Source organism: Ambystoma mexicanum, chromosome 6q (genome assembly GCF_040938575.1).
Source record: "Ambystoma mexicanum isolate Mex_15411 chromosome 6q, UKY_AmexF1_1, whole genome shotgun sequence".
Classification (NCBI taxonomy): Eukaryota; Metazoa; Chordata; class Amphibia; order Caudata; family Ambystomatidae; genus Ambystoma; species Ambystoma mexicanum.
In genome coordinates, this window is record NC_090937.1 from 1431984092 (window position 1) to 1431998416 (window position 14325).

A 14325-nucleotide genomic window follows, 5' to 3' on the forward strand; every position below is an offset into this window, starting at 1 on the left:
GCCTTTGAAGATGACTGTGGGAACTAGGACAGGTTTGGGATGTCCCTGCCACCAGACATGGACTTTCATCAGATGTTTTGACTATGGTTCACATGACCAAAACCTTTTCTTACAAAGCACCATCTTGGTGAACCCTTCTAGTATGTTAGTTTTCTGTAAATTGCATGCTTGTCTCAATCCAGAATTTGACGTGCAACTCCTGCTTCTCCATGTTCACATCACAGACTATAGGTGGCAGCCTCGGACATAATACAATCAAACCATTACTATTCTGCACATAAACAATGCATATAAACAATGGACAACACAAGTTTACTATTTTACCACAGCAGGCTGCAGCCCTCACCTCACCTCTTTTTGCCAGGACCATGTGACTTTCCAGAAACATACCACTAAAACCCCACATCCTTCCATGTGCCAGGACCATACAACTTCCAAGGAGCATATGCTCACTGTATTATGCATAATCTTAACTACTTTACACTCATACCCACAGTCCAACAGGACATCTGTAATGTCTGACTCATGCTCCCATCCGCCATCTACAATATTGAGCTCACTGATCACTGTCATTTGCTTCATGGGTAACATGCATCCTATGAATTCAGGACAGCAGATGTTTGATCTGAGCCACAGTTCCTTAATCATCCTCTTGAAGTAGGGAGACTCAAGCCACAGCAGGAACCGGAAGGCAGTGTTACTTTAATGCTCAGAACCAAGCAAAATAACACAAGGCATTGAACTTCCCAAAGACATGTACAACACCGTACATATATTACATCATTCCCACAACAACTAACTCATCCTGTTTCTTAACTATATTCGTCTGTGGGAGTGCTTTCACCCACAGTCTGGTAGGAGATGGTAAACCACATGTGGGCAATTCTGAGAGTTGGTTCATAGACATAATTTCGAATACAAAATATTCGAAAGTCAAAAAGTCGAAAAAAAAACGTCGAAAAAAAAAATGTCGCGAATTTTTTTTTAATGACGTTTTTTTTTTCGAAATGGGGGGGGTTCCCCCCCAAACCCCCCTTTTTTTTATTTTTACCTATTTTTTTCACAGAAACTAGAGCCCAAAAAAAAATATCGAAAAAAAAACAATTCGACATTTTTTTTTTCGACATTTTTGATTCGACTTTTTTGACTTTCGAAATTATGTTTTCGAAATTATGACTGGACACCCTGAGAGTTATGAGCCATTGCTGGATTCTTAATTGGATGCACTGTACCGTAAACCCTTTCAAAAGTGGTTGAGATGTTAATGGTATGGCAAACTGATTTGTAGAACACACATTCATCTCAAAAAGGTGTCTTAATGTTGAAGCAATTTAAGCGTTAGGAGAGATCCGATTTCTGGGAGCACCACCCTCAGGGATCACAGTACAATGAAAAGAGCAACAAAGGGAGGGATGGCGACCCTATGACCTTGGAACCACAGTAGGTGAATGCTGTGTCTGTCGTGGGAAAGGAACATCCACTAAAACACTCGTTTGCTTATTCTAAAAAGCTCAACTGATCTGAGAGGAAAGGAGTTAAGATTAAACAACCACTTCATGATAACAAAACTAATTTTTATTTTTAATCATAATAAAATCTATCTAAAAGATTCCATAAAAAAGTACATATTATGACTACAGCAAATACTTTTTTCAAAGCTGAAAAGTCACAAAAATCCAACCATTTTTTAGTGGGGTTAGTACGTGAGAAACAAAAATATTGTGTGGGCACTAATGTGCAGCATCAAACAATTGGAAGTAGAGCATTATTTAGTTGAACTAGTTCTATCATACAAGAAAAACCTGTTGGACATCTTAGGTTTGGTTTTGTGGAGGCCGACATATGTTTCGGCTAATGACACCAAAAAGAATCAGGCAATGCACAAAAACGTTGTCTGTTGATGTAGATATAGCCTTCTACAGGACAAAAGGAGCAAGAAAGTATAGCAGTTTGGTGGTGCTGAGTACTTCTTATTCATCATGCTTTTTTTATATATATATTTATATGTATAGATACTGAACCAACTACAAAATAAACAAACATAAACATATCATAAATAAGCCAAATAGTGAAAGTGGTTGATAATAAAAGAGAATTTTGTAAAAAAAACATTGACGGTGTAGTGGAGGCAAAGATCCCAATGACAGTACACATCATTATTATCATCACTAACTGTAGCCAAGGTACAACAAGACAGTGAAAATGGTATTTTAATTTACCACACAGTCTACTAAAAGGCATATTTATTAGAGCCTTCGGTTTGTTAATTTACAGGATTTTTTGATGGAGACAAGATTGTTTCTTTTCAACCTAAGGTGGAGAAACTCACCTAATTGTAGAATGCGGGCAACAAATACCGCCAAAGACTTCACATGAGTTCAGCACGGGCCGAATGTCAATTAAATAAATATCGGTAGACAGTCGAAATCTATTGATGGAAAGACACCTGAAAGTCAATGTGCTACTCCCAGAGTAAGAATCATAATTTAATGCTTAATATCTAATGGTTAATAAATAAAGATGCTCACCGAGATTCAACATGAGCGGTCGCGTGTGGTATCTTTAAATGTTCGGCAGCGCTGTTTTAATGCAAATAAGCATTTTTCTAATCTGAGAAGGGATAACGGTAGTTACAAAGTCATTAGTTGTTGCTTCATGAAATGTGCGAAGTAACGAATGGCACATAGGAAACAAGGAAACAAATGTTACCTTTAAAATAGCCTCGGGTTGAGTACACTCGAAAAAAGTTGTAATGGCCTTAACACAACTTCAAAATAACAAATCTTTTGTTATAAAACCTGCTGATAAGGGGGGAGGCATTGTCCTTTGGGACGAGGAGGCTTACGACAAAGAAGTGAAAAAACAGCTCGATAACACCTTGTTTTATCGCCAAATTGATATTGATCCTGCAGTAAGATTAACAGAGGAAATCACTAGCCTTATGCATCATGCACACTCGGAAGGCTGGATTAGTCTAGACGAACAGCAAATTTTGATTTAAAAAAATCCAACAACTCCAGCATTCTATTTGTTACCTAAGGTTCATAAGAATGCAACCTGTCCACTTGGCAGACCCATCGTTTGAGCTCTAAACTCCATTCTTGAGCCACTTTCCATCTATGTTGATTGGTTTCTCCATCCATTTATTAAAGAGATGAAATCCTTTGTAAATGATACCACTAATATGATCCAAATAATAGACAATTTATCCATCTCGAACACAGATATCTTGGTTACTCTTGACGTAACCTCGTTATACACAAGTATACCCCAACTTGATTGCCTTCAAGTCATTGAATCTTATCTCAACCAAAGAACATTGACCATTAACTCTGTTCCTACACCTTTTCTTCTCGAATGCGCCAGAATCGCATTAATGGAAAACCTTTTTCTCTATGACGGTTTGTTCTACAACCAAAAACACGGTACGAGTATGGGGGCCACATTTGCCCCTGATTTGGCCAATCTATTCATGGCCAATCTGGAAGAGAATTCCATTTATCATCCTGAGAATCCATACAAACACAACATCCCTTGTTGATATAGGTACATTGATGATATTTTTATGGTCTGGAGAGGGTCTACTAGCAACCTCAGCTTGTTTATCCAGTGTATGAATGGACAAAATCCACACATACAATTTACAGGGACAGACAATTTAAACTCAGTTTATTTTCTGGACTGGATCATTAAAAAATCTCCAGATGGTCATTTGGAAACCTCGTTATATCGAAAAGACACTGATAAAAACACCCTATTAAGATTTGACAGTTTTCATCGGGCCAGCTTGAAAGAAAACTTGCCCATTGGACAATTTCTTAGCTTAGAAGAAACTGTACCAATATTACTGATTTTGAACATCATGGCAAGATCTTAAAAACTCGCTTAACTGACCGAGGCGATCCACCCAAGACAATTTCACGAGCATATAAGAGAGCAAAACACATGAACAGACAAAACTGTTTAGCCTCTACCAAAAGGAACACAGTAGATAAAATCACTTGTGTCTCAACTTTATCAACTATTAGTAATTCATTGAGAAAAACAATAATAAAGAATTGGCGCATCATAAAAACTCCTGATTTTGCACCTGAGACACCACGTTTTGCATGTAAAAGACAACCCAATCTTAGAGATAAACTCGTATATACGTATCCCATCACACACAAGCCACTAGTTTCTCAAGCTACTTTGTGGTCTTTGCCACCTGTAGTAGGTCATTTTAAATGCGGTTCCTGTTCTGTTTGCTCCTTAACGAAAAATGTAAAAACAATTCAACTAGATGAAATGAAATGGACCTTGACAGGTTTCACCAATTGTAACACTCCATGGGCCATTTATGGCGTAAAATGCCCCTGTAATTTATTATATGTGGGTAAAACAAAACGCCCAGTAAAACAAAGGATATGCGAGCATCGCTCGTGTATCAAAAACAAAGTTGAAAACAAACCTGTGGTTGCACACTTTACTCAGTTCAAACATTCGTTCAATGACTTATTTTGGTTTGTAATTCAAACCGTCCTGTGAAAACAAGGAAATAATATGAGGCAGGGTAACCAAAAAGGAAACACACCAAACACAGGTTACAAAGGAACATACAAAGCACTTTATTTTATACTGAATCCAGTTACAAAAGAACAGAACAAAATTTAGATAGCTTTCGACCCTCAGTACAACACAGCGAACTCCGGCGTGGTTCGGTGTGCTCAGTGAGTGCAAATATTCTTTGAAACAGTCAGGCTTTTATACATTTCTCCAGCCTGTTGTCCAGCCTTTCTTCAGGTTAACCATTCCATAAATAAGTTACTGCTCTAGGGTCCCTTGCCAGGTCAAATCTAGTTCATCTTAGGTTTATACATTAACAAGAAGAAATGGTAATAATGTATGCTCTAGGCCTAACATTACAATGCAGGACTTAGTTTATACAATGTAGTTAAGCAGGTGTTCTCATTCAATTATAGATCAGTTTCGGTGATACAGGTAATCCATTGCACACAGGTCAGCAGAAGGACAAGGTCTCAGCTCAAGACCCTAACAAGTGGCCTGCAGGCAAGTTATACATTAGCTGTACAGAGGTCATGAAAATCGAGTTCTGTTCTGAATAACATAGGCTACCATTTTAGCTCACATGGTGACTTTATAGAGCAAGAAAACCTAAAATGGCGGCTTGACCCAAAATGACAGTTTACATGGTTTCTAAGGTCAGGACCTTGCAATGCGAGTTTATTCACATGTAGTTTATAAGCAGCTTGTTATCAGCTTGGCATAGGCCAATATACATATATTTATAGCAATAGGAGGCACGATATAATTTCTAGTTTGACAAACCCTCCTTTTGGCCTATGCCAAGTGCTAAACTACTTCTGATCTCCCTGCAAATAACTCCATGTGTCATCGTCCATACACCCTGAATAGCTGTCAGAAATATCTATCGCCATTAGATCTTTTACTAAGATCTCTTTCAGTACATACTCCTTAGAGGCTTTATCCGGGGCATACACTTTATGTCCTATTGTACCTATCGCCTGAGCGCAACATCCCCCTAGCATTGAACATATACTTGGTAGACATTGGATACAACAACAAAGAAATAGCAGAATTCCCAAAATAATCAGCAAGACTGAAAGCACTTTCCAACCCCAAAACCGCAAGAAGTCCCAGAACCAAGCGCTAAGATCCCAATTTCCCTCGGGAACATGCACTTCTGAACTAAGAATGTGCAGATTCTGTATTGCCTTAAAAATTGTCGGTGAGGAATCTTTTACGAAAACACAGCAAGCGGACCCCACTAGTTTACCTACTCCACCACGTTCAGCCAGAATGACATCTAATGCCATCCGGTTCTGAAGCGCTACCAATCTGATCGCTTTCTGCTCTAAAGTCATATTATAGAGTATATCTGTGGTCCGGTTGATGGTTCTCTCCAGTACTCTCGCTAGTTTCCTGATATCCTCGGAATTCGCTATCTGCCCAAAGAATGGAAGGAATGATTTCGCTACATCTCCTAAAACCTGTGCTGGAGTGTCGCCATTCTCGTCCCGCCGTGGACGAGCCTTCGAAACCTCTACAGTACTTGCTATAAACACCCCAGGTAACAGGATTCCTAGATAACAAGTTCCCTGCCAATCCCTGGGCAACCATGGAAATGCTACATTACCCCAAACAAAATAGATAGGTTCGCCTACATACAAAGGTCTGTCTTCCCCAGTCAAATTTGCAACGTTGGCACAACCTTTAAAATCTCCCATTGACCGGGTGCCATTCCTCTGGATGCAGAAAGAAACTGAATCGGGGCTATGGTTAACAGTATAAGAAGGAGGCACGGCATCCTTATTGCCTATCGGAGCCATTTTAAAGGAAATTAAAGTTTGAAAAGGAAGAGAGAGTTTATCAGACGGCCTAATAGAAGCGACATTAGGTTTACTTCTATTTGCAAAAAGCGAGCATCCCAAGGGAGTTAATTCACGTTTCTCGAAATCATTCAAATTAGTTCCATCAAAGTTCCCTGAGTGTAATGCTCACCTGACTCCCACGGATGCGCTGGCCTGGTTCGCGCTGCTCTGACCTCTTCTAAGGTGATGCGCAGGGTTCGGAAGACTGACTGGACCGGGCCCCCAAATCTGGCTTGTCTGGCTCGCAGAAGTATCCTTCTGTAGGCGAAAATGGGGGATTAACTGTCTGCGGGGTAATGCAATCAGCCTCCCACTTTCCCCTCTCACCCTCCTCGAAACCCTTCTGTGATTCCTCCTAGCGTCTCACCTTAGGGTCTGGAAGGACGAGCTCTCCATCCTGCTTCTGATGCAGGGGCGCGTTGGTATCCAGTTACTTCACTGGATTTTCGGATTGGTGAGAACCAAACTTGCTAGGCTTTCAGGTAAGTTTTTTGATAAGAGGTTCCCCTTGTGTCCATGCATTAATGTACTAATGTTAGTGTCTTTTTCCCCATAGGGGCCGGGGTACGGAATTCCGGGGAACAGGCACCGACCCGAGATGAGAGGTGAAATCCTTGTAGAAATCAGGTAAGTCTTTAATGAGCGTTTTTTGTTAATGTCTTTTCATTCGCTCATTAACGCTGATGTCTCTTTTCCCCTTAGGGGATGGGGTCCGGAAATGCCAGGATGTGGCGCGGACCCGAAATGAAGAGGGAATGAATCAACAGGTAAGTCTTAACATGGAGATTTAGCTTTCCTTATTCCCTTCTCTCTCTCACCTTTTGTTCTGGTCTTTTTCTCCCTAGGCGCTGGGGCGTGACTGCGAATCCGGATGATCGCTGCTGAACATGGAGGCGCCCTGTAAAGGTGAGTGGAATGCAGTGCTGCAGCGATCGACGCGATGAGCTTTTAAATAAAAGTCTTCCTTTTCAGGATTGTCGGCGAGATGGCGCCGGGATGCGGATTTAGCAGGTAAGGACTTTTCCTTCTTCTGTTCTCTTCTTCTCTTCCTTTGCAGGTGATCCAGGATGCTGGCAGGCGTGGCAGAAGTCAGGATGTAGGAGCAGACACGGTGAGCGTCCAGCTGCTAGATGCAGAACAACGCGAAGCACGTGTGGCTGTTCGGGTGGGGTTTAAATAGCCTTGGAAGAAGTTCCAGGTATGTATCCTTCCCCGGCCACGCCCGGATGGTAAATTAGTCCCACAGGTAAAGTAGTTCCTTTCAGGCCTCAAGGATGCCGGGATCCTGCAGCATGGTCTGCATCAGGTAAGTGCACCCAAGCACTTCCATAATGAGCCTGGCGCCTATGGCGCCAGGACTGATGTCTTTTATGAGCCTGGCGCCATAGGCGCCATGACACTGTCCAAAGGGCCCCTATATGGGGTTGCTGGGTCCTTCCTTGGGGACTGGATGCCTGCTTTCGGGGACGCAGGGCTTGAACCGGCTCCCCGGGAGCGGGCGTCATGACACTGAGATGCTATCATTCCAACGGCCAAAGAATAGTGCTCTAAGAGAGGCATAGCAAGCAGTCGTTAAAGGTAAAGGGTGAACATACCATCCCAGTCCCTTGTTCCCATGTTGCGGTAAATGAGTGCAAATCCAACAATTACTCTTATTAAAAATGGCATGCGTTGCATTCATTACTATCATTAGAGTGTTATTATGATACTTTTGTCTATGTTGGGAGTCTCTAGGGGACGGAGTGTGAAGGTGTACAGAGGGAGTCAAAGCAGTCGGTACAATCTCGGTCGGTAGTAAAGGTTTTAGAGGATAGATTTCTTCAAAGTACCAAAGTCCTACAGCAGTAATTGCAAAAATAACAATTATCGTTATCAAAACACAGCAGTACGTTTTCGGGGCCCAGGCACATTGTTCAATGTCCAAGTTGGTCACCCCCTTATTCACAAGTCCAGTGCGGGGTGCAGCAGTGGAGGTGGCAGGCATTGTAGTTCCGCAATCGACGACCCCAATGTTCGTTGCTGGTGACGCTACGGTCGCGCGATTTCTTAGTCCTTCCCAACCCTAGCCAGCAGAATCCCTTTTTTTCCCTTTTGTTCAACAGAATCTTTCTTATACAAAGGAAAACTTTCGATCACTTCTCTTTCTCAAATGCACGGAAAAACCCGTGCCGTAGTTATATTTTCTTCGTCGAAGGTTGTACCTGGTGGTACCCAAGATTGTTTGGTCCGAAAATAAGGTGTCGTCACTTCCTGAGGGAAGCGACGTATCGGAGGCGACGGAAGTCGCAGTGCTTGAAACAGTATTTTCCGGAAGTGATTTTTCAAATGAGTGCGGAGACGAAATGGACTGTTCCCCAAGCTCCACGGGCTCAGAGAAATTCTCCGACGCACTCACAGCGCTGTTTGCTACTCCAAGATCAGGGACTGTAGCATCAGCGAGGGGTTCTGCTTCTTCTGTAACGTGTGGCGTCGGGTGAGGAAGTTTCTTCACATGCGTCGCGTGGATCCAGTGTTTCTTTCCAGCCTCCCGCACTGCTGTCCGATTGACCAACAGCACCTGGTAGGGTCCCTTCCAACGAGGAGCGAGACAGGAAGACCTTTCGTAGACCTTCACTAGGACCCAACTTCCAGGCTGTATATCGTGTCCTGGGCCCGTGAACCGTACAGGTAAAGCTGAAAACACCTGGTGATAAATGAAATACAGGTTTTTAGTTTTAGTTAACTGGTTACAGTAGTCGGAGAGAAGTACATTTTCTACATCGCGCAATGCGCAGCTTTTAGGCAAACCCCAAATATTAGCAGGTCTCCCCATTACCACCTCAAAGGGAGAGAGCCCAGTCTTAGTTTGAGGGGTTGTCCGCATTGAAAGTAACACGATCGGTAAGGCGTCCGGCCATTTTAGTTTGGTGCCGGCACACGTCTTAGCGAGCTTGTTTTTTATGATACCATTGTGTCTTTCCACTAATCCAGCGCTCTGAGCATGTCTGGCCGAATGTAATTGTTTGTCAATTTGCAATGCCGTACATATCTGTAGAATTACAGCAGCGATAAAATGCGGACCATTATCCGACCAGATAACTCTCGGCAAACCGAACCGTGGAAAGAATTCCTTTAACATGGTCTTTGCAGTGGTCATGGCTGTAGCGTCTTTAACAGGGAAAGCCTCGACCCACTTACTAAAGGCGCAAATGACCACAAGGACATATTTTAGATTGTTACATCGCTCCATTTCAATAAAGTCAAAGTGAATCACTTCAAACGGGACAGAAGGAGGCCCAAAGCTACCTCTTGGAGTTGCTGTCCGCTTTCCCACATTGTGTTGTAGGCAAATCATGCAATTTTGGACATAATGCTGGGCAATTTTAGAAATCTTATCATTTACCCAGACTTTCTCTAACATTCTCGTGATCTGTTGAGCGCACACATGTGTGGGACCGTGTGCCATGGTAACCATCATTACTATATAGGCATTAGGAAGCAACCATTTCCCTTCAACCATGTCCACCCAACACACATCATCATCGAGTTTCCCCAAGCCCTCAGCCCACCTCTTGGATTCTTCTAATGTGGCATCGGCTTGGATATCCCGTACAGACCTAACACCCTCATCCATTGCATAGGCATCTACAGTCTCCCTTGAAACATACATCTCCGTGAAGAGATCAGAGGCAGTTTGTCTAGTGATTTGATCAGCGAAAGCATTCCCTTTCCCTACATCATCTATAATCTTGCGATGTGCTTCGCACTTAATGATTGCTAACTGACTAGGGAGCGCAAGCGCTGAAAGCAATTGTACTATCAGGGAGCCATGTTGGATATTGGTGCCATGCGAAGTTAAAAACCCTCTCTCTGACCAAAGTCTCCCAAAGTTGTGAGCCATCCCAAAGGCATACTGGCTATCAGTATATATGTTTACTGTTAGCCCTTTCGGAAAGCTCACAAGCTCAAGTCAATGCTATAATCTCTGCGGCCTGTGCAGAGTTATGCGTAATTCTCTTGGTCTCCACAACCGTACTTAATGTAGTGACTGCATAAGCAGCTGTGGATGTACCATCCAGTAGTTTGAAGCAGGAGCCATCACAAAACAGCTCCCCTTGTGGGTTATCCAAAGGAGTGTCCCTCAAAACAACTCTGCCTTTTGTATCTTGTTCAGTAGTATACAGGCAGTCATGTGACTCTTCGTCACCGCAAACAGTATTTTGCGGGAAAGGTAGGAGTTCAGCCGGATTAAGAACGCAGCACCTCCTAATTTGAATGTGGGGAGCAAACAAGATTAATTCATATCTTGTCAGTCGTGCGGAAGTGAGGTGTTGCGTTTGGGTTTTGTTCAATAGAATATCTACAGAGTGAGGCACCATCTGGGTTAAATCATGGCCTAGGACCATTCCCTCACTCTGTTTTACAGACGCAGCAGCAGCAGCGACAGCGCGCAAACATCTTGGCAAAGCGCATGCAACAGGATCAAGGGAGGAAGAGTAGTAACCGCATGGCCTATTCTTCCCTCCATGTTCCTGCGTTAATACAGCCAAAGCACACCCATCACATTCATGCACAAACAACACAAAGGCCTTCTCATAGTTCGGTGTGCCCAAAACTGGCGCTGAACATAATGCAGTCTTGAGCAACTCGAATGAATGTTGATGCTCCGTATTCTATGGCAATGGCGAAGAAATACCCTTCTTCGTCAAGGCAACATCGGTTTTATCACTAGTGAGAAGTTTGGGATCCATAACCTACAGTAAGAATCCATACCTATCAAGGCTCTAACTTCCTTTTGTGTATTTGGGACAGACATGCCAGAAATGTGTTTTATTCTTTCAGGTGTCAATCTTCTTCCATACTTTGACAGGAGATAGCCTAAATAGGCGACCTCCTGGCAACAATATTGAAACTTTTTGAGCGAAGCTTTGTGACCATGCTTAGCTAGATGGATGAGCAACAACACAGTGCCCTCTTTACAAGAGCTCTCAGAGTCAGCGGCTAAAAGCAAATCATCAACATATTGAAGCAACGTACAAGTAGGGGGCAATTCAAGGGTATGAAGCTGCTCTTTCAAAGCCCTACTATAAATACTAGGACTCTCAGTATAACCTTGAGGTGCACAAGTAAATGTGAATGAGCGTCCCCCTAAGGTGAACGCGAACAAGTATCTACTATCCTCATGTATAGGAATACTGAAGACACGGGTAAAATCGGACTATTGCACAAACTTCCTGCAAAATCCTCAATCACCCCACGATGCACAAAATCGGAAACAATGCTCTTCAAAGCTCGTTCGCCTTCAACTGAGATCTTATACTGTGGAATACGGGGCAGCTTAATTCCATGTTTCAAAACTATTTTAACAGGCTCAATCTGCAAAACACCGACATCATTGTCATCAACTGCCCACAAACTGTCTGGTACATTACTGAATTCTGGCGGCAAAGGTCTAGTCAAGAATTGCAAAACAGAACATTGCTGTGGTGAAATCGTCAAACGCACTCCATCAGAAGAACAATGAATTACCGCATTTAATTCCTTCAACAGATTCAACCCCAGCAAATTCTCTCCACAATTCAAAGTCAAGAGAAATGGACAGTGGTCCGTAAAGGGACCCAAAGAAATAGGTACCGGTGAAGAAACCGGACAAACAACTGGTGTGCCAGAAAACCCTACAGAAACATTGGTTTGCCCTGACAGTGGAATGTTTGGAACCCGAGAATGATCAATGGAGCACTTCTGTGCTCCAGTGTCTATCAAAAATTGATGTTTCCTATTTCCCACTACCATTTCAACGTAGGGACCTTTCTGATTAACGGGAATAGGTGTAGGTTCCAAACCCTGCTTCGGGCAATCCTAACGAAACAAAATATCATCAAAAGGAAGCTCTTCAGGTAGATATGCAGCAGAAGGATGATCAAATATGTTTCTAGTATCCACACTCAAAGTCTGATTATCCTGTGAAAAAGGTTGTTGGGGATCCTGCGAAAACTGGCCTCTACCAGGGCCCCCTACAACCGGGCGACCTTTGGATCGTCTACCCATATTTCCAAACGTGTTATTCGACCTCTGTCGAAGGACGGGGCATTGTGCACGCCAATGACCCTCCTGGCGACAATAGGCACACTGGTTAATATTCACAGGACCCAAGGGCACATTCCCTTGTGGAACATACTGACCTCTAATCTGGGAACTACCCCCTCTGGGGCCTCTAACAATTTGCTGTAACAATACTTTAGTCTTCAAATCACCTTTTCTCTTCTCGACTCTATCTTTTTCATTATTGACACGGTTCTCGTAGTACTGAGCCATGTGCAGTACTTCTGATTGGGATTTCGCCTGCCAAGCGCTCTCAGAAGACATAATTTGTGACTGGATGTCAGGCAGCAATCCACGTACAAATGTGTCCACAAATAATCTTTTCCCAGACTCTGTGCCTAAGTCTTGTCCACTGAAATCCGAGAATACCTGTTCGAACCGATTAAAGAACTCGGTAGCACCCTCAGATTTTCCTTGGACACAGGCGTAAGCTTGTCCCAAATAATTCTCTTTTCGGGGATTATAGTTTTCAGTTTTGCAATGATTCTGTCAGGCAAAGTTAGTATCACCTGAGGTGGTCTCTCACCAGCTGGCCTTTCCCCATCAAGCCTAACTATGTTAGCCCATGTATCTCCCAACCCTGGTACATCGTCTATAGTTCTAACTTGTTTCCACAAATCTACAGGCAGGAGTACAGGGAATAGCAAATCAATGTCGCCTAGGGTAAACACTGAGGACTGCAAAACGGACTCTATCTCTTTATAGAACCCTGTCGGATTTTTCCTAATGTCCGGAATAGTTTGTCTAATAGTATTCACTTCCTGTCGTGAAAACGGGACGTGAACAAACTGCGATACATAATGTGCAGGAATGTCCACAGCAGGTGTGCCTGCTGCAGCATTAGCAGGAATCTCAACCTTTGGGACAAATGTCAGAGGAACCTCTCTCATAGGCAACTGAGATGTAGGCAACTCCGAACGCTTACTAAGCAACAGAGCTAAGTCGAGCGCTAAAGCAGTTGAAGAAGTGTCAAGTGAAAAAGCTCTCTTATAAATGCTCAATAACTCTGTGGGACAACTAACCTTTCTCTTTAAACATTCATCCTGCAGGTCCCCTACCATTACCTGCATCACTTTCCTCTGCATTTCTAGCGTATGTTGACTGTATGTGTCATATACCTCAACTGGAGTTATCGATATGTCTGAAATCCATCCATTCGCATCTTTTGTACAAATTCACGCCTCCTCAGATGTCGATTTACGACACGGAAGAAATCGTTTCTGTACATACATACTTTCTTCTTCGTCATCCTCATTCCGTAACCTTTCCAACTCCTTTCTATACTCAAATATCCTCTCAACATGCTCATGTACCTTCTCCACAGTGTCTCTTGAAAACGCTAAAGTATTCAGGTCCCTCAACCCTTGTGGGAGGTCTGCATTATTTAATTTACCCCACATTACACATAAATGAATCCCTAAACCTTCAATGAAAACATTTTTCTCAGGAAAATTATCCATATTAGAAAGTGTGGCAAGAATATTAGCTCGATCATCTCTCTCCATACAATGCTTAGCCCATGCAAACAAATCCTGTTTCTTTTCTGTAGGAACAGTATTACGAGTAACAATCCTCGACCCCGCACCCTGATCAACTACAAGCGGTACAGAACTACTTGGGAGTGAGGGTGCAGGCAAATTCAATGGAGGTACTATTACTGGTGCAATGGGAAGAGGCAGAGGAGCAGGTGGAGGAACAACAACCGGAGGAATAGGAACAACAGGTCGAGCAGGAAGAGCAGGAATAACAGCAGGAAGAGGTACAGCAGGAGGAAGAGGAACATACGGAGGTGGTGCCGAGGCACCAGGCCTTCGTTCATTTAACAATTTGTCGATAAACTCATCAGAAACAT